Below are 18429 nucleotides of genomic sequence, written 5' to 3'. Positions count from 1 at the left end.
TTTAATGTAGGGGTACATTTGTGAACTCTACCATCTTGTGCCTGGCAGACCAATGGACACATTTACTTCTCATCTTTCCACATTTTATTTTATTCCTACATGCAGCATGGATCAAGTACTGTGTTTCATATGAAAGAGAGGTGACATAAAGGACAGGATTCAGAATAAGTCTGCCTTTCCATCCTTAAGGTCCATTCTCAAACTGGTAAGCATTTTGTCCTGGAAATACTGACATTTCTTGTAGGGGTAATGTAATATTTCAATAACAGTAAGTCTTTGACTATGCTAGTCAGCCTTGGAGCCTTGGGAAGTATATGTGATATATGGCCTCTATGACTGAATATGATAGGTCAGTGAGTCCATGGGTGATGAACTCCTGAGTGCTTGGTCTGTTTCTTAACTGAGCCTCAAAGTAACCCTTTTAATAATGCCATTGGATTGATGATGACTGTAATTATTGATCTCAGAAAATCTGAACAAAATGCGTGACCTAATCAGTTCTGGGAAACTGAGGTCCAGCACAGATACCCACCCTGTGCAAAATATGTGGAAGGAGTGTTGAGTTTGTTCAGCTGTGAGGTACCAACAGGAACTGTTGTATTTGAAAGCTCACCAATGTGCATGTGTTCGATAAACTGAATTAGGCAGAGGTCTGTACTTCTACAGTGTTGGGATAATAGTGAAACTCTCTGAGTGTTCACCTGGCAGCATTATTTACATACTTAGTAAACAGACTCTAGAGAACCAGCACATGAGTGCGGAAAATGTGGGTATGTTTATGCTTATACATGTTTGTCTGAGCTGCTGGAATCTTCTGAGTAACAGTCTCTTTAGGGCAGTTAGATGGTCAAAACTCAAAGAGATCACAGGTTTCATGGGTTTTTATTCTTCATTTCTACATTAAGTGAAACAGTTACATGGAAATTGAAGCATAGGTACTATATTTTGGAATGTCTTCACAATACATTTTAATCTGCTTGCCAACCCAGTCTTAAGTTTTCAACTGTTGTTTAGTTGTGTCTCTCTTTTTCCTCCTATCATGTGAAGAACAACTTTCATATACATTTGATTGCTGGCTTCAATTATAATAATAATATATATTATAATATATAATAATAAACATTTTTAGATGTGAAATCATGTTTAAAATTCTTGCATTTTTATATGGATTTCATGACTTCTGCCCTCAGTGTGTTTCAAATGTGTATAAGAGAGATCCTGCTTGTAATGCATGGTTCTGAGGCATGTGCTCTGGGGAACTCTGAAATTAATGTCTTATTAAAAAAATTAATCTGTATATTACCATGTTCCAAATAGTGAGTGTAACTCTTCTGGTGATATCAGTTGTATAGTGACTAACTATGGTGAATGTTATGTAAGCTTTTACCATTTAACATTGTACTAAGATTTTCTTTCTCAACCTCCATAATTTTTGCTTGTGCTTTGTAGATTGGAAGCAATGTTGAATGGAAGGTACATTTTATTGCTTGGAATTCTCACCACTACACCAAGGAACTGCTGTTTTTGTAACAGCCTTCTCACCTGGGAATGGCAAAAACAATGTATTCCAGAGATAACAACCCAATTTTCAATAAGTTTTTTGCAGGATTATTTTTATTATTGTTTTTAAGAAGTCAGGAATTCACATGTTTTTTTAAAGACTGTTAATTCAAATACTGTGAGACATTAATAATATGGTGAATTATTCATGTTTTCTGTCTCCTTTATTTCTATAACTTTTGCTCTTTCTTTGTTTGGAATATTATTTTTAAATATCTAAGTAAAGAAATAAATTAATACAGTTAAATGCAGGTACACAGCAAACCATTCCATCTTTTTTTTTATATTTAAAATATCTTTTTAAAATTTTACTTTTAAGTTGTGGTCAAATACATATAAAATTTACCATCTTAATCATTTCTAAGGTTAAAGTTCAGTGGCATTAAGTATATTCACATTATTGTGCAAACCTCACCACCATCCACCTCCAGAACTTTTTTCATCTTGCAAGACTGAAACTCTGTACCCATTAAACAAAAGCTCCCATTCTCCCGTCCCTGCAGCCCCTGGTAACTGCCATTCTACTTCCTGTCTCTATCAATTTGGCTACTCTAGGTACCTCATATAAGTGAAATGATACAATACCCTTTTGTTTCTGACTTATTTCACTTAGCATGAGTTCTTCAAGGTTCATTCATGTTGTAGCATGTGTCAGAATTTCCTTTCTGTTTAAGGCTGAATAATATTCTAGAATATACCATACTTTGTTTACCCATTGGTCTGTCAATAGATATTTGGGTTGCTTCCGTCTTTGGCTTTTGTGCATAATGCTATGAACATGAATGTACAAATATCTCTTTGAGACCCTTCTTTGAATTCTTTTGGGTATGTACCAAGATGATACATAGTGATGGTAGGGTAGTTCTCTTTTTAATTTTCTGAAGAAACACCATACTATTTTCCATAGTGGCTGCACCATTTTACATTTCCACCAATAGTGCGCAAGGGTTCCAGTTCCTCTACGTCTTTATCAACACATTGTTTTCTGCTTTTTTTGATAGTAACCCTCCTAGTTGACATGAGATGGTATTTCATTGTGGTTTTGATTTGCATTTCTCTAATGATTAATGATGTTGAACATCTTTTCATGCACATATTGGTCATTGGTATATCTTCTTTGGAGAATGTCTATTCAAGTCCTTTGACCATTTTAAATCAGGTTGCTTTTTTTGTTGTTGTTGAGTTATATGAGTTAAATAACTAATATATTTTGGATATTAGTCCTTATCAGATACATAATTTGCAATTATTTTCTCCCTTTTCACTCGGTTGATTGTGTCTTTTTTTTTTATCTTTATTGGAGTATAATTGCTTTACAATGGTGTGTTAGTTTCTGCTTTATAACAAAGTGAATCAGTTATACATATGCATATGTTCCCATATCTCTTCCCTCTAGCGTCTTCCTCCCTCCCACCCTCCCTTTCCCACCCCTCTAGGTGGTCACAAAGCACCGAGCTGACCTCCCTGTACTACGTGGCTGCTTCCCACTAGCTATCTACCTTATATTTGGTAGTGTATGTATGTCCATGCCTTTCTCTATCACTTTCTCACAGCTTACTCTTTCCCCTCCCCATATCCTCAAGTCCATTCTCTAGCAGGTCTCTGTCTTTCTTCCTGTCTTACCCCTAGTTTTTTCATGACAGTTTTTTTTTCTTAAATTCCGTATATATGTGTTAGTATACGGTATTTGTCTTTCTCTTTCTGACTTACTTCACTATGTATGACAGACTCTAGGTCCATCCAGCTCATTACAAATAGCTCAATTTCATTTCTTTCTATAAATGAGTAATATTCCATTGTATATATGTGCCACATGTTCTTTATCCATTCATCCGATGATGGACACTTAGGTTGTTTCCATCTCCTGACTATTGTAAATAGAGCTGCAATGAGTATTTTGGTACATGACTCTTTTTGAATTATGGTTTTCTCAGGGTATATGCCCAGTAGTGGGATTGCTGGGTCATATGGTAGTTCTATTTGTAGTTTTTTAAGGAACCTCCATACTGTTCTCCATAGTGGCTGAACCAATTCACATTCCCACCAGCAGTGCAAGAGTGATCCCTTTTCTCCACATTCTCTCCAGCATTTATTGTTTCTAGATTTTTTGATGATGGCCATTCTGACTGGTGTGAGATGATATCTCATTGTAGTTTTGATTTGCATTTCTCTAATGATTAATGATGTTGAGCATTTTTTCATGTGTTTGTTGGCAGTCTGTATATCTTCTTTGGAGAAATGTCTATTTAGGTCTTCTGCCCATTTTGGGATTGGGTTGTTTGTTTTTTTGTTATTGAGCTGCATGAGTTGCTTGTGAATTTTGGAAATAAATCCTTTGTCAGTTGCTTCATTTGCAAATATATTCTCTCATTCTGAGGGTTGTCTTTTGGTCTTGTTTATGGTTTCCTTTGCTGTGCAAAAGCTTTGAAGTTTCGTTAGGTCCCATTCATTTGTTTTTGTTTTTATTTCCATTTCTCTAGGAGGTGGGTCAAAAAGGATCTTGCTGTGATTGATGTCATAGAGTGTTCTGCCTATGTTTTCCTCTAAGAGTTTGATAGTTTCTGGCCTTACATTTAGGTCTTTAATCCATTTTGAGCTTATTTTTGTGTATGGTGTTAGGGAATGATCAGATGTCATACTTTTACATGTACCTGTCCAGTTTTCCCAGCACCACTTATTGAAGAGGCTGTCCTTTCTCCACTGTACATTCCTGCCACCTTTATCAAAGGTAAGGTGTCCATATGTGCATGGGTTTATCTCTGGGCTTTCTATCCTGTTCCATTGATCTTTCTGTTTTTGTGTCAGTGCCATACTGTCTTGATTACTATAGCTTTGTAGTATAGTCTGAAGTCAGGGAGCCTGATTCCTCCAGCTCCGTATTTCGTTCTCAAGATTGCTTTGGCTATTTGGGGTCTTTTGTGTTTCCATACAAATTGTGAAATTTTTTGTTCTAGTTCTGTGAAAAATGCCAGTGGTAGTTTGATAGGGATTGTATTGAATCTATAGATTGCTTTGGGTAGTAGAGTTATTTTCACAGTGTTGATTCTTCCAATTCAAGAACATGGTATATCTCTCCATCTATTTGTATCATCTTTAATTTCTTTCATCAGTGTCTTAAAATTTTCTGCATACAGGTCTTTTGTCTCCTTTGGTAGGTTTATTCCTAGATATTTTATTCTTTTTGTTGCAATGATAAATGGGAGTATTTTCTTGATTTCACTTTCAGGTTTTTCATCATTAGTGTATAGGAATGCCAGAGATTTCTGTGCATTAATTTTGTATCCTGATACTTTACCAAATTCATTGATTAGCTCTGGTAGTTTTCTGGTAGCATCTTTAGGATTCTCTATGTATAGTATCATGTGATCTGCAAACAGTGACAGCTTTACTTCTTCTTTTCCGATTTGGATTCCTTTTATTTCCTTTTCTTCTCTGATTGCTGTGGCCAAATCTTCCAAAACTATGTTGAATAAGAGTGGTGAGAGTGGGCAACCTTGTCTTGTTCCTGATCTTAGTGGAAATGCTTTCAGATTTTCACCATTGAGGATGATGTTGGCTGTGGGCTTGTCATATATGGCCTTTATTATGTTGAGGAAAGTTCCCTGTAGGAAAACCCCTGCAGGGTTTTTTATCATAAATGGGTGTTGAATTTTGTCAAAAGATTTCTCTGCATCTATTGATATGATCATATGGTTTTTCTCCTTCAATTTGTTAATATGGTTTATCACATTGATGGATTTGCATATATTGAATAATCCTTGCATTCCTGGAATAAACCCCACTTGATCATGGTGTATGATCCTTTTAATGTGCTGTTGGATTCTGTTTGCTAGTATTTTGTTGAGGACTTTTGCATCTATGTTCATCAGTGATATTGGCCTGTAGTTTTCTTTCTTTGTGACATCCTTGTCTGGTGTTGGTATCAAGGTGATGGTGGCCTCGTAGAATGAGTTTGGGAGTGTTCCCCCCTCTGCTATATTTTGGAAGAGTTTGAGAAGGATAGGTGTTAACTCTTCTCTAAATGTTTGACAGAATTTGCCTGTGAAGCCATCTGGTCCTGGGCTTTTCTTTGTTGGAAGATTTTTAATCACAGTTTCAATTTCAGTGCTTGTGATTGGTCTGTTCATATTTTCTATTTCTTCCTGATTCAGTCTTGGCAGGTTGTGCATTTCTAAGAATTTGTCCATTTCTTCCAGGTTGTCCATTTTATTGGCATAGAGTTGCTTGTACTAATCTCTCATGATCTCTTTTATTTCTGCAGTGTCAGTTGTTACTTCTCCTTTTTCATTTCTAGTTCTATTGATCTGAGTCTTCTCCCTTTTTATCTTGATGAGTCTGGCTAATGGTTTCTCTATTTTGTTTATCTTCTCAAAGAACCAGCTTTTAGTTTTATTGATCTTTGCTATTGTCTCCTTCATTTCTTTTTCATTTATTTCTGATCTGATTTTTATGATTTCTTTCCTTCTGCTAACTTTGGGGTTTTTTTGTTCTTCTTTCTCTAATTGCTGGAGGTGCAAGGTTAGGTTGTTTATTCGAGATGTTTCCTGCTTCTTAAGGTGGGCTTGTATTGCTATAAACTTCCCTCTTAGAACTGCTTTTGCTGCATCCCATAGGTTTTGGGTCGTTGTTTCTCCATTGTCATTTGTTTCTAAGTATTTTTTAATTTCCTCTTTGATTTCTTCAGTGATCACTTCGTTATTAAGTAGTGTATTGTTTAGCCTCCATGTGTTTTTATTTTTTACATATCTTTTCCTGTAATTGATATCTAGTCTCATAGCGTTTTGGTCAGAAAAGATACTTGATACAATTTCAATTTTCTTAAATTTACCAAGGCTTGATTTGTGACCCAGGATATGATCTATCCTGGAGAATGTTCCATGAGCACTTGAGAAAAATGTGTATTTTGTTGTTCTTGGATGGAATGTCCTATAAATATAAATTAAGTCCATCTTGTTTAATGTATCATTTAAAGCTTGTGTTTCCCTATTTATTTTCATTTTGGATGATCTGTCCATTGGTGAAAGTGAAGTGTTAAAGTCCCCTACTATGAATGTGTTACTATCGATTTCCCCTTTCATGGCTGTTAGTTTTTGCCTTATGTATTGAGGTGCTCCTATGTTGGGTGCATAAATATTTACAATTGTTATATCTTCTTTTTTGATTGATCCCTTGATCGTTATGTAGTGTCCTTCTTTGTCTCTTCTGATAGTCTTTATTTTAAAGTCTATTTTGTCTGATATGAGAATTGCTACTCCAGCTTTCTTTTGGTTTCCATTTGCATGGAATATCTTTTTCCATGCCCTTACTTTCAGTCTGTATGTGTCTCTAGGTCTGAAGTGGGTCTCTTGTAGACAGCATATATATGGGTTTTGTTTTTGTTTCCATTCAGCCAATCTGTGTCTTTTGGTGGGAGCATTTAGCCCATTTACATTTAAGGTAATTATCGATATGTATGTTCCTATTCCCATTTTCTTATTTGTTTTGGGTTCATTATTGTAGGTCTTTTCCTTCTCTTGTGTTTCTTGCCTAGAGAAGTTCCTTTAGCATTTGTTGTAAAGCTGGTTTGGTGGTGCTGAACTTTCTCAGCTTTTGCTTGTCTGTAAAGGTTTTAATTTCTCCATCAAATCTGAATGAGATCCTTGCTGGGTAGAGTAATCTTGGTTTCAGGTTTTTCTCCTTCATCACTTTAAATATATTCTGCCACTCCCTTCTGGCTTGCAGAGTTTCTGCTGAAAGATCAGCTGTTAACCTTATGGGGATTCCTTTGTGTGTTATTTGTTGTTTGTCCCTTGCTGCTTTTAATTTGTTTTCTTTGTGTTTAATTTTTGACAGTTTGATTAATATGTGTCTTGGCATATTTCTCCTTGGATATATCCTGTATGGGACTCTCTGTGCTTCCTGAACTTGATTAACTATTTCCTTTCCCATATTAGGGAAGTTTTCAACTATAATCTCTTCAAATATTTTCTCAGTCTCTTTCTTTTCCTCTTCTTCTTCTGGAACCCCTCTAATTCAAATGTTGGTGCATTTAATGTTGTCTCAGAGGTCTCTGAGACTCTCCTCAGTTCTTTTCATTCTTTTTTCTTTATTCTGCTCTGCAGTAGTTATTTCCACTATTTTATCTTCCAGGTCACTTATCCATTCTTCTGCCTCAGTTGATCCCATCTAGAGTCTATTGATCCCATCTAGAGTATTTTTCAATTCATTTATTGTGTTGTTCATCGTTCCTTGTTTCATCTTTAGTTCTTCTAGGTCCTTCTTAAATGTTTCTTGTATTTTTTCTATTCTATTTCCAAGATTTTAGATCATCTTTACTATTATTATTCTGAATTCTTTTTCAGGTAGACTGCCTATTTCCTCTTCATTTGTTAGGTCTGGTGGGTTTTTACCTTGCTCCTTCATCTGCTGTGTGTTTTTCTGTCTTCTCATTTTGCTTATCTTACTGTGTTTGGGGTCTCCTTTTTGCAGGCTGCAGTTTCCTAGTTCCCGTTGTTTTTGGTGTCTGTCCCCAGTTGCTAAAGTTCATTCAGTGGGTTGTGTAGGCTTCCTGGTGGAGGGGACTAGTGCCTGTGTTCTTGTGGATTAGGCTGGATCTTGTCTTTCTGGTGGGCAGGTCCACGTCTGGTGGTGTGTTTTGGGGTGTCTGTGGACTTGTTATGATTTTAGGCAGCCTCTCTGCTAATGGGTGGAGTTGTGTTCCTGTCTTGCTAGTTGTTTGGCATAGGGTGTCCAGCACTGTAGCTTGCTGGTTGTTGAGTGAAGCTGGGTGCTGGCGTTGAGATGGAGATCTCTGGGAGATTTTTGCCATTTGATATTATGTGGAGCTTGGAAGTCTCTTGTGTACCAGTATCCTGAATTTGGCTCTCCCACCTCGGAGGCACAGCACTGACTCCTGGCTGCAGCACCAAGAGCCTTTCATCCACACGACTCAGAAGAAAATGGAGAAAAAATAGAAAGAAAGAAAGAAAGAGAGAGAGAGAGAGAAAGGAAGGTAGGAAGAAAAAAGAGAAAGAAGGAAGGAAGAAGATAAAATAAACATAAAGTTATTAAAATAAAACATAAATATTAAGAAAAAAAATTTTAAAGAAAAAAAAAACTGATGGATAGAACCCTAGAACAAATGGTTGAATCAAAGCTATACAGACAAAATCTCACACAGAATCATACACATAGACACTCACAAACAGAGGAAAAGGGGAATAAATCATAAATCTTTCCCTCAAAGTCCACCTCCTCAATTTGGGATGATTCGTTGTCTATTCTTGTATTCCACAGATGCAGGGTACATCAAGTTGATTGTGGAGCTTTAATCTGCTGCTTCTGAGGCTGCTGAGAGAGATTTCCCTTTCTCTTCTTTCTTCTCACAGCTCCCGGGGCTCAGTTTTGGATTTGGCTCCGCCACTGCATGTAGGTCACCGGAGGGCGTCTGTTCTTCGCTCAGAGAGGATGGGGTTAAAGGAGCAACTGCTTCGGGGACTCTGGCTCACTCAGGCTGCGGGGAGGGAGGGGCACGGAGTGCGGGGCAAGCCTGCAGCAGCAGAGGCCATCATGACTGTTGCACCAGCCTGAGGCGCGCCGTGCATTCTCCTCGGGAAGTTGTCCCTGGATCCCAGGACCCTGGCAGTGGCGGGCTGCACAGGCTCCCTGGAAGCGGGGTGTGGATAGTGACCTGTTCTCGCACACAGGCTTCTTGGTGGCGGCGGCAGCAGCCTTAGCGTCTCATGCCCGTCTCTGCGGTCTGCGCTTTTAGCTGCGGCTCGTGCCCATCTCTGGAGCTCTTTTAAGCAGCGCTCTTAATCCCCTCTCCTCGCGCACCAGGAAACAAAGAGGGAAGAAAAAGTCTCTTGCCTCTTCGAGGCAGCCTTTTCCCCGGACTCCCTCCCGGCTACCCGTGGTGCACTAACCCCCTGGAGGCTGTGTTCACGCTGCTAACCCCAGTCCTCTCCCTGCGCTCCGACCGAAGCCCAAGCCTCAGCTCCCAGCCCCGCCCACCCTGGCCGGTGAGCAGACAAGCCTCTCGGGCTGGTGAGTGCCTTTTGGCACCGATCCTCTGTGCGGAACTCTCTCTGCTTTGCCGTCCGCGCCCCTGTTGCTGTGCTCTCCTCCGCGGTTTCGAAGCTCTCCCCCTCCGCCACCCCCAGTCTCTGCCCGCGAAGGGGCTTCTAGTGTGTGGAAAACCTTTTCTCCTTCACAGCTCCCTCCCACTGGTGCAGGTCCTGTCCCTATCCTTTTGCCTCTGTTTTTTTTTTTTTTTTCTTTTGCCCTACCCAGGTACGTGGGGAATTTCTTGCCTTTTGGGAGGTCTGAGGTCTTCTGCCAGCGTTCAGTAGGTGTTCTGTAGGAGTTGTTCCACATGTAGATGTATTTCTGGTGTATCTGTTGGGAGGAAGGTGATCTCCACGACTTACTCTTCCACCATCTTCCCCTCGTCCTTCTATTCCATCTTTTGCTTGGTTGATAAATGTACATTATCGCTTCTCATCTTTACATATTACATCTTTACATTCTATTACTACAATTCAAGATGGACCAAGAGCTGGGTTTCATATGAATGAGTTTATTCCCTCTTCTTGAGATCTGACATGAAGGAGTATTTCAGTAACAATTTTGCCTCTCATCCTTAAGGGCCAGTGAGAATTTTCATGCTGGTAAGCACTTTGTCCTGAAGATACTGACATTCCTCTCAGGGAGTGTAACCCTCCAGTGACAATGGGACTCTGGGGTCATCAGTGATGCTGGCCTCCACGGTTGAATAGTGTGGGCCAGTGTGTCCCAGGGAGATGGATTCCTGAGAGCTCAGTGTCTGCCACATGTTTCATTCTAAATTTCCCTTTTATAAGTGTGCCTGGATAAATGGTGACTTCAAAAATGGACCTTAGTGGAATCTGAACAAAATGAGTGACAAAATCGCTTATGTGAGCTGAGGTCCAGTCCACGGACAAAAGTGTGGAGGGATATTCAATTTGCTCAGCAGGTGGTGTCCCCCAGAAAGGACTATGGTATTGAAAAACTAAGATGCTGGCATACACTAGAGGAACTGAATTGTACAAAGGTCGCTAAATAAACAATTTGGGGATGATATAATAACTCTTTGGGTACTTGGCTGCCAGCATGTACAAACTTGTAGTAAATAAACTCTGGGTAATCACCACTTCAATAATGAGTTCTATGAGAAATCTTTGTAACTACACTTGAACCATTCACACATTTATCTGAGCTACCAAAATCTTCTGAGTGATTATTGATATCTTTAGTGTGCTTAGATTGTCAAAATTCAAAGATATTGTATTATGAACTTCTACTTTTCCTTTTCTATTAAATGGAACAATTATATGTAAATTGAAGAGTAGATGTGTGGAATCTTCACAACATATTTTAATTTGCTTGCCAACCCAGACACCAGAAGTAGAACAGTTGTTTCTTTGTTTTTCATTTTTCTTACAAACTGAGCAAGTAATTTCATATATTTTGAATGCTGGCTTCAACTACTAATAGTTTTCTGATGTGAAATGATTATACTTCAAATTCTTAGATTTTTACATGGATATCATTGGCCCCTTTCATATATTCTCAATGGGTTTCTAATGTGTTTAAAGAGACATCCTAGTTACAGTAAATGATTTTGCAGTGACTGTTTTGGGGAAACTTTGAGACAAATATCTTAGAAAAAATTATATCTGTTCTACTGTGATCAAAGTTGTGAGCATAATTGTTCTTGTCATCTCATGATTCAAGGAATATCTATTATGAATACTTATAGCTTCTTACAGCTGAATATTCCATTAGGAAAACTTTGTTTTGCAATTTCCCTAATTTCCTGTGTACTTTTTATATTGACCATAACATTAGAATTCCATGAATGTCATCACCACACCACTGATGTACCGATTTTGTCACTTGTGCCAGCTCTCTTAACTGGGAAGTAACAAAACAATGCACTCCTAGGGTAACATCCAATTTTAGTAAATTTACTTTTCTGGATTATTTTTATTATTTTTTAAATAATCAAAAATTGTATTGAGTTGTTGAATAATCAGTTAATACAAACAACTCTACTAGCTTTAATAATCTGTTGAGGCATCTGAGGCTTCAGTCTCCTTTATTTTTAAGATTTTATGCTTTACTTTAACCAGAAACATCCTAAAGGAGTAATAAATTAGGAGATTTTCCATAAAGATACATAGCACATCTTCTTGTCTTATGCAATTTTGACAAATAGACATGTATACCTTTCACCTTTTCACATTTATTCTTTCCCACAAGTAGATATGGACCAAAAACTAGGTTTCATATGGACGAGTTTCTTCCTACTCCTTGATATGTGCCATGAAGGAAAATATTAGGAATAATTCTGCCTTCCATCCTCAAGGGCCAGTGGGAATTCTAATGTACTTTTTCCTGAAAATACTCCATCCCAGGGAGACGGAGTCCTGAGAGCTCAGTGTCTGCCACATATCTAAGGATCAAGGTCTCTTTCACAAATGTGCCTGGATCGATGATGACTTCAAAAATGGATATTGTTGGAATCTGAACAAAATTAGTGACAAAATCACTGATGTGAACTGAGGTCCAGCAGAAGAGACCATGCTAGGCAAAAATGTTGGGGTAGAGCTCAGTTTGGTCAGCTAGTGGTACCTATAGGGTCCATAGTAATTGAATGCTATCCTGATTGCATACATTAAAGGAATTGAATTTCACAGAGGTCTATAAATATCTGACTTAGGGATGACATAGCAACTCTTTGAATGCTTGGCTGGCAGTTTCCATGCATTCATAGTAACCAGATCCTGGAGAACCAGCATAGGAGTAGAGAGGCTGGTGGTAAATGGTTATGTCTACTCATGAGCTATTCACACATTCTTCTTAGGTGCCTTAGTCTTCAGAGTGAAGTCAATTAGGTATTCAAGGCAGAATATATGAGTGTTTATTTATCTCTTAAAGTAAAAGAAAAACATAGAAATTTAAGAGCAGTTTCTATTTGTCAAAATGTCTTCCAGAACATTTTAATTTCCTTGCTGACCAAGTCACAAGTATTAGAAGAGTTTTTTTCCCTGTCACCCAAAGAGGAATTTTCTAGACATTTATGTTATGGATCCAAATAGATGCTGTATTAAACATATTTAATTAAAAATTATTACATTTCCAATTACTTATATTTTAGGTAGATTTCATTGCCCAGTATTCATATTGTGTTAGTGTTGAAGGGGAGATCCTAGTATTAATGCCTGCTGCTGAGTGAAGGCTTTGGGGAAACTTTGAGACCAAGGCCTTACAACTTTCAGTGTTACCCTGATCCAAGTAGTGAGCATTATTTTTCTTCTTATACAGATAGTCAAGGGAATATCTATGGTTTATTCCTTATAATCTGTTATTAGTTAGTAAACTTTCAATTATGATGGTTTGGTTTGTCAAATTCCCTAATTTCCCAATATATTCAGTAGATTAGAGGTGATATTGAAGTTGGATGGAATTCCTCCCACTTCTTCAAGGAACTGCTGATTTTCTCATTCATACCAGCTCCCTTCTGCATAAATAATCACAACAATGCACTCCAGAGGTAACATTGCAACTTTTAATAAATGTATTTTCCTGGGTTAGTATGTGTTTTTAGCGAGCAAGATTACAGATGGTCTTTTGGAGTCTGTTAATCTGAACATGTGAGGCTTTTAATAGTCTGGGTCATCTGAGGTTTCTGTGTACTTTTTTCCCAGGATTTTAATGCTTCCTCCATTTTGCATAACATCAGAAGATCCTACTAGAGAAATAGTATTTTTGTATACTTGTGCATAGTAAACATCTTGTGTTCTGCGTGGTTAACAGGTGGACACATATACTTCTCATCTTTCCATAATTTTACTCTATGCCAGCATATCGACATGGACCAAGAACTCAGTTTTGTATAAAAGTGTGGGCCACTGTGTCACAGGGAGATGGAGTCCTGAGAGCTCAGTGTCTGCCACATATCTCAGGATCAAGGTCTCTTTCACAAATGTGCCTGGATTGATGATGACTTCAAAAATGGATCTCGTTGGAATCTGAACAAAATGAGTGACAAAATCACTTATGTGAACTGAGATCCAGCATAAGAGACCACTTTAGGCAAAAATGTAGAGGATTCAGTTTGGTCAGCTAGTAGTATCCCCCATAAAAGGACTATGATATTAGAAAACTAAGATGCTGGCGTATGCTAGAGGAAATGAATTGTACAGAAATTATAAATAACCATTGTGGAATGACAACTCTGAGTGCTTGACAGGCAGTATCTTTACACCCATAGTAAACAAACAGTGGAGAATCAGCACATGAAATGGTTGTGCTTACACTAGGACATTCTCACAGTTTCCTTAAATGTTGCAATCTTTTGTGAAGATCAGCGTGTTTTGGTCTATTAGATAGCCAATTAGAAAGAAATTATTAGTTTTTGCTTGTCATTTATCTCTTAAGTGAAAGAAATATGGGAAAATAGAAGAGTTGATTGCATTAGTGAGATTATCTTATATCATGTTTTAATTTGCTTGCTAACCTATCAATTCAAAGAGTAGAATATGTTTTTTTCTTTTTCTTGTCACTCAGGGAGAAATTTCCTAGATATTTGATGATGGATTAAATTTAGATATTTCATTAAACATTTTTAACATGAAATGATTAAATTTCTAATTCTTTGAATTTTATGTGGATATCATCAGCGAATATTCATATTCCTTCAATGGGTTTATATGTTTAAAGAGATGTTGTAATTTTAGTAAGTAATAGGGGGAATTTTGGGTCAACTTTGAGATGAATGTCTTAGAAAAATTGATTTTCTATTCTACCCTTTTCCAAGGAACAAACATAATTTTTTCTCATTATATAGATGGTCAAGTGAATATCTGTGGTTAATTCCTTATTACTTTTTATCAATTGACATTCAATTGGGAAGGTTTTATTTCACAACTTCCTTTATTTCCTCTGTGCTTTGAAAGATGGAAGTGACTTTGGAATTGCATGGAATACTCACCACCATAAAAAAGTGCTGATTTTGTTGCTTTCACCTGTTCCCTCTCCTGGGATGGAACAAAATAATGAACTCCAAAGGTAATAACAAATTTTAAACAAATTTTCTTTCTATGGCTTATTTTTATTATATTTTTTGTAATCAGGTAGATAATTGGTTTTGTGAAGTATCTGTTAATCCAAATAATGTGTTATTAATTATCTGGTGAGGTCCAATATTTTGTCTCCTTTATTTCCAAGGTTTTTGTGCTTTCTCCCTTTGAATAACATCAGAAACATTCTAGTAAAGTAATATGTGTATATTTAATATGAAGGTACATAATAAATCTGCTTGTCTTTTGCATGTTTGACAAATAAACATATATACATCTCATTTTTCCATATTTTTACTCTAGTTCCACAGATATGGACCACTGGTTGAGTTTAATATGAAAGAGTTTATCCCTCTTCTTGAGAGGTGACATGAAGGAAAGTATTGAAAATCATTTTACCATCTCATCCTCAAATGCCAGTGGGAATTGTAACATCAGTAAGCATTTCATCCTGAAAATACTGACATTCCTCTTAGGACATTGTAACACTCATACGACAGTGAGACTCTGGCTGTGCTAGTCAGTCATGGGACTGTTATCGACTGTGATGACTGGTCTGCATTATTGAATACTGTGGGTCAATGTGTCTGAGGGTGTCAGATCCCTGAGTGCTCAGTGACTGCCACATATCTCAGGATCAAAGTCCCTTTTACTAATGTGCCTGGATTAATGATAACTTCACATATGTTTCTCATTGGAATATGAACAAACTGAGTGACAAAATCATTTGTCAGCTGAGGTCCCTCCCAGGGACCATGCTAGGCAAAAAATGTGGAGGGAGCTCAATTGGTCTAGTAGAGGTACCAGCCAGGACTGAAGTGTTTGAAAGCTCACATGATTGCATACATTAAGGGAAATGAGCTGTACAGAGATCTATAAATGTCTGGTTTAGGGACGACGTGGAAACTCTTAGAGTGCTTGGCTGACAACATCCATTCACTAATAGTAATCAGACTCTGGAGAATCAGCACATTAGTAGTGAGACCAAGGATATATGATTTTGTCTACCCTTGAGCCATTCACAAGATTTCCTTAGATGCTACAATCTTGTGAGTGAGCAGTAGTCTATTGAGGTCAATTACGTAGTCAGTTCAAAAGATATTATGTCTTTACTTGTCAATTTTTTTAGATAAAGCAAATATATGGAAATTTAAAAGTAGTTTGTATTTACAGGAATATCTTAGGGCATGTTTTGATTTGATTGTTAACTCAGTCACAAAAATTCATACAGTTATTTTTCTTCTCACCCAAAGAGAACTTTTCTACACGTTTGAGTGATGGAGTCAAGTATATGCTGCACTAAATATTTTTAATTGTAAAATTATTGCGTTTCCAGGTCTTGGCATTTTATTGGTTAATATTCATATTCCTTCAGTCTGTTTCACATGTGTTTTAAGGGAGATCCCAGTTTTAATGAGTGATTCTAAGGGTCCTTTGGAGAAATTTTGACCAGGTCTTAGAACAAATGACTTTCTATACGTTCCTGTTCCATGGAACAATGCTATTTTTATTCTTATCATACAGGTGGTCAGCAAATATATGTAATTAATTCCTTATAACCTCTTATCAATTAATATTCAACTTGGAAGGTTTTCTTTCTCAACTCCTCTAATTTCCTCTGTGGTTTGTAGGTTGGAAGTAATATTGGAATTGCATGGAATTCTTACCACCCCACCGAAGAAGAGCTGGTTTTGTCACTTCTGCCAGCTCCTTATCTAAGAAGAAATCCAATGATGCACTCTCAAGGTAACATCTAATCTTTTATAATTTTTCCTGAGTTATTATTTTTTAAGTAATTAAGAATTTAATTGGTGTTTTGTAGAGTCTGTCAATTCAAACAGTGTGAGGACTTAATAATCTGGTGATTCTTTGAGGCTTCTTTCTGTTCTTTTCCAGAATTTTTGCATTTTCTCAGTCTTCCTACTAATGCCTCATACAGGAATTAAGCATGGAGATGAAAGTAAAGCCATTCCTCACCAGTGTGGCAGAGAGAAACTGTTTCTACTGAGGGGTGTGCTTGGCCAAATGTACTGAATCCTCAGCAGTGTGGCCTGGTGAGCACCACCCTGACAATAGGATGGGAAGTATTTCATGGTGAGAGGGCTCAGTGTTTGACTTTTCCTCTCTGCACCCTCCCAACCTCTCTAGTCACATGTCGGTATTTATTGTGCCTGTGTGAGTCCTGCCTGCATTGCTGTGACCATACCATGTAGAATCAGGCGTAGAGTAACTGTGCATCCTCTGCAAATTGCCAGGTTCCTGAGCTCAGGCAAGTTTAGTGCTATAAGTGATTTTTAGACAACTGTTCTTTATTTCCCTATCATGGCAGTTTTCTCCTCCCCAATCCATTGGGTCATCTTTGAGGATAAAATAATTCTGAGGTTTAATTTACAGAATATATATGTATTATATGCATTGTTGTGGTTGAATTGTTCACCAGGCCAACATTTTCCTGGAACTTTAAGCACATTCCGACAGTCTGATTTCACATTTAATTTGTCTGGCAGAAAATGTTGGACAATATTTGCTCTTATGGAGGCCAGAGAGCCTAATACAATTAATGTTGTTGGAATAACACTGGAAACACCCTAGCAGAGCAATGCATTAGCTTATTTAATAGGAGGGTACATTATTGAACCCTACTGTCTTATGCCTGACCGGCCAATGGACAGGTTTACTTCTAATCTTTCCACATTTTTATTCTACTCCCACAGGGTAACAAGGATAGAGCTCAGGTTTCCTATGAAAATGTTTATTCCTTCCCCTTGAGATGCAACATGAAGGAAAGGCCCATCCTAAGAGGCCAGTGGGAATTCTCAAGTCAGTAAGCATTTGTCCCTAAAATATTGACCTTCCTTCTAAGGATTATATAATATTCCAATTACCATAGGCACTGTCTATGATAGTCAGCTGTGAAGCCTGGATCACTGATGTGGGGTCTGGTCTCCATAACTGAGTAGAGTAGATAAGTGATGAACTTCAGAGTCTCTTTCACTTTCTGAGGTGAGCAGTGCCCTATTTTAGAAACTCATGTGTATCAATGATTGCTATAATAATTGATCTCATTTAAAAATCTGAACAAAATGAGTTACACAATCACTTCTGTGAAACTGAGGTCTAGCATAGATACCCACCCTAAGCAAAATATTTGCAGGGTGGAGATCAGTGATTTCATTCATGTGGTATCAGGCTAAGCTGCTTGCATGCATTAGAGGAACTGAACTGTACAGTGTCTATTCATATCTAATTGTCAGGTGAAATTGCAACCCTTTGAGTCTTTAGCTGGCAGCATAAATACACTTGTAGTAAACAGACCCTGGGGAACTAGCACATGAGCACTGAAGATTCTAGAAATGGTTGTACCTACACTTGAGCCATTCACACAGTTGTCTGAGCTACTGGAGTCCTCTCTTGAGTGCTATTTATAGGTGGTCAAAATACAGATTATGGATTTTTACTTTTCCCTAGTAAGTGAAACAAATATATGATAATTAAAAAGTAGGTACTATATGTGAGACCTTCACAATATATTTTAATTTGCTTGCCAACCAGTCACTAGGATTGAATTATTGTTTCTTTGTTTTTTGTTTTTCTCATCAACCAAAAGAGCAACACACAAGTACTGGCTTCAACTATATACTGCATTAAACATTTTCAGATGTTAAATGATTAAATTTCCAGTTCTTGTGTTTGTTTGTTTGTTTTACATGGATTTCCTTATACACTTTTATATACCCCCAATGGATTTCTAATGTGTTTAAAGAAAGATCCTAGTTATAATGAA

General features: G+C 37.5%; 1 long non-coding RNA gene and 4 pseudogenes across 26 annotated transcripts in view; all 5 read left to right on the top strand.

Annotated features, from left to right (window-relative positions):
• LOC115849793 (uncharacterized) overlaps positions 1–18429 on the top strand; it is a 48381-nt gene that overhangs the window by 18085 nt on the left and 11867 nt on the right. For 17 of the 26 annotated variants that reach the window (XR_009562909.1, XR_009562898.1, XR_009562895.1 and 14 more), the window contains 5 exons: positions 106–205; positions 14523–14634; positions 14949–15082; positions 16277–16391; positions 16542–16739. This is a non-coding gene — a long non-coding RNA (uncharacterized lncRNA). Of the gene's footprint in view, positions 1–105; positions 206–12998; positions 13118–14522; positions 14635–14948; positions 15083–16276; positions 16392–16541; positions 16740–17359; positions 17470–18429 lie in introns of all 26 variants that reach the window. The other 9 variants (XR_009562905.1, XR_009562902.1, XR_009562914.1 and 6 more) reach the window with 8 other exon arrangements.
• Positions 12050–12131, top strand: LOC115849802 (small nucleolar RNA SNORD116; annotated as a pseudogene).
• LOC115849801 (small nucleolar RNA SNORD116) lies at positions 13558–13639 on the top strand (annotated as a pseudogene).
• LOC115849803 (small nucleolar RNA SNORD116) lies at positions 15309–15388 on the top strand (annotated as a pseudogene).
• On the top strand, positions 17680–17764 carry LOC115849804 (small nucleolar RNA SNORD116; annotated as a pseudogene).

The sequence above is a fragment of the Globicephala melas genome, chromosome 2 (genome assembly GCF_963455315.2).
Source record: "Globicephala melas chromosome 2, mGloMel1.2, whole genome shotgun sequence".
Lineage (NCBI taxonomy): Eukaryota > Metazoa > Chordata > Mammalia > Artiodactyla > Delphinidae > Globicephala > Globicephala melas.
The sequence above is the reverse complement of the archived record's forward strand: the minus strand, read 5'-3'. Positions and strand labels throughout refer to the sequence as shown.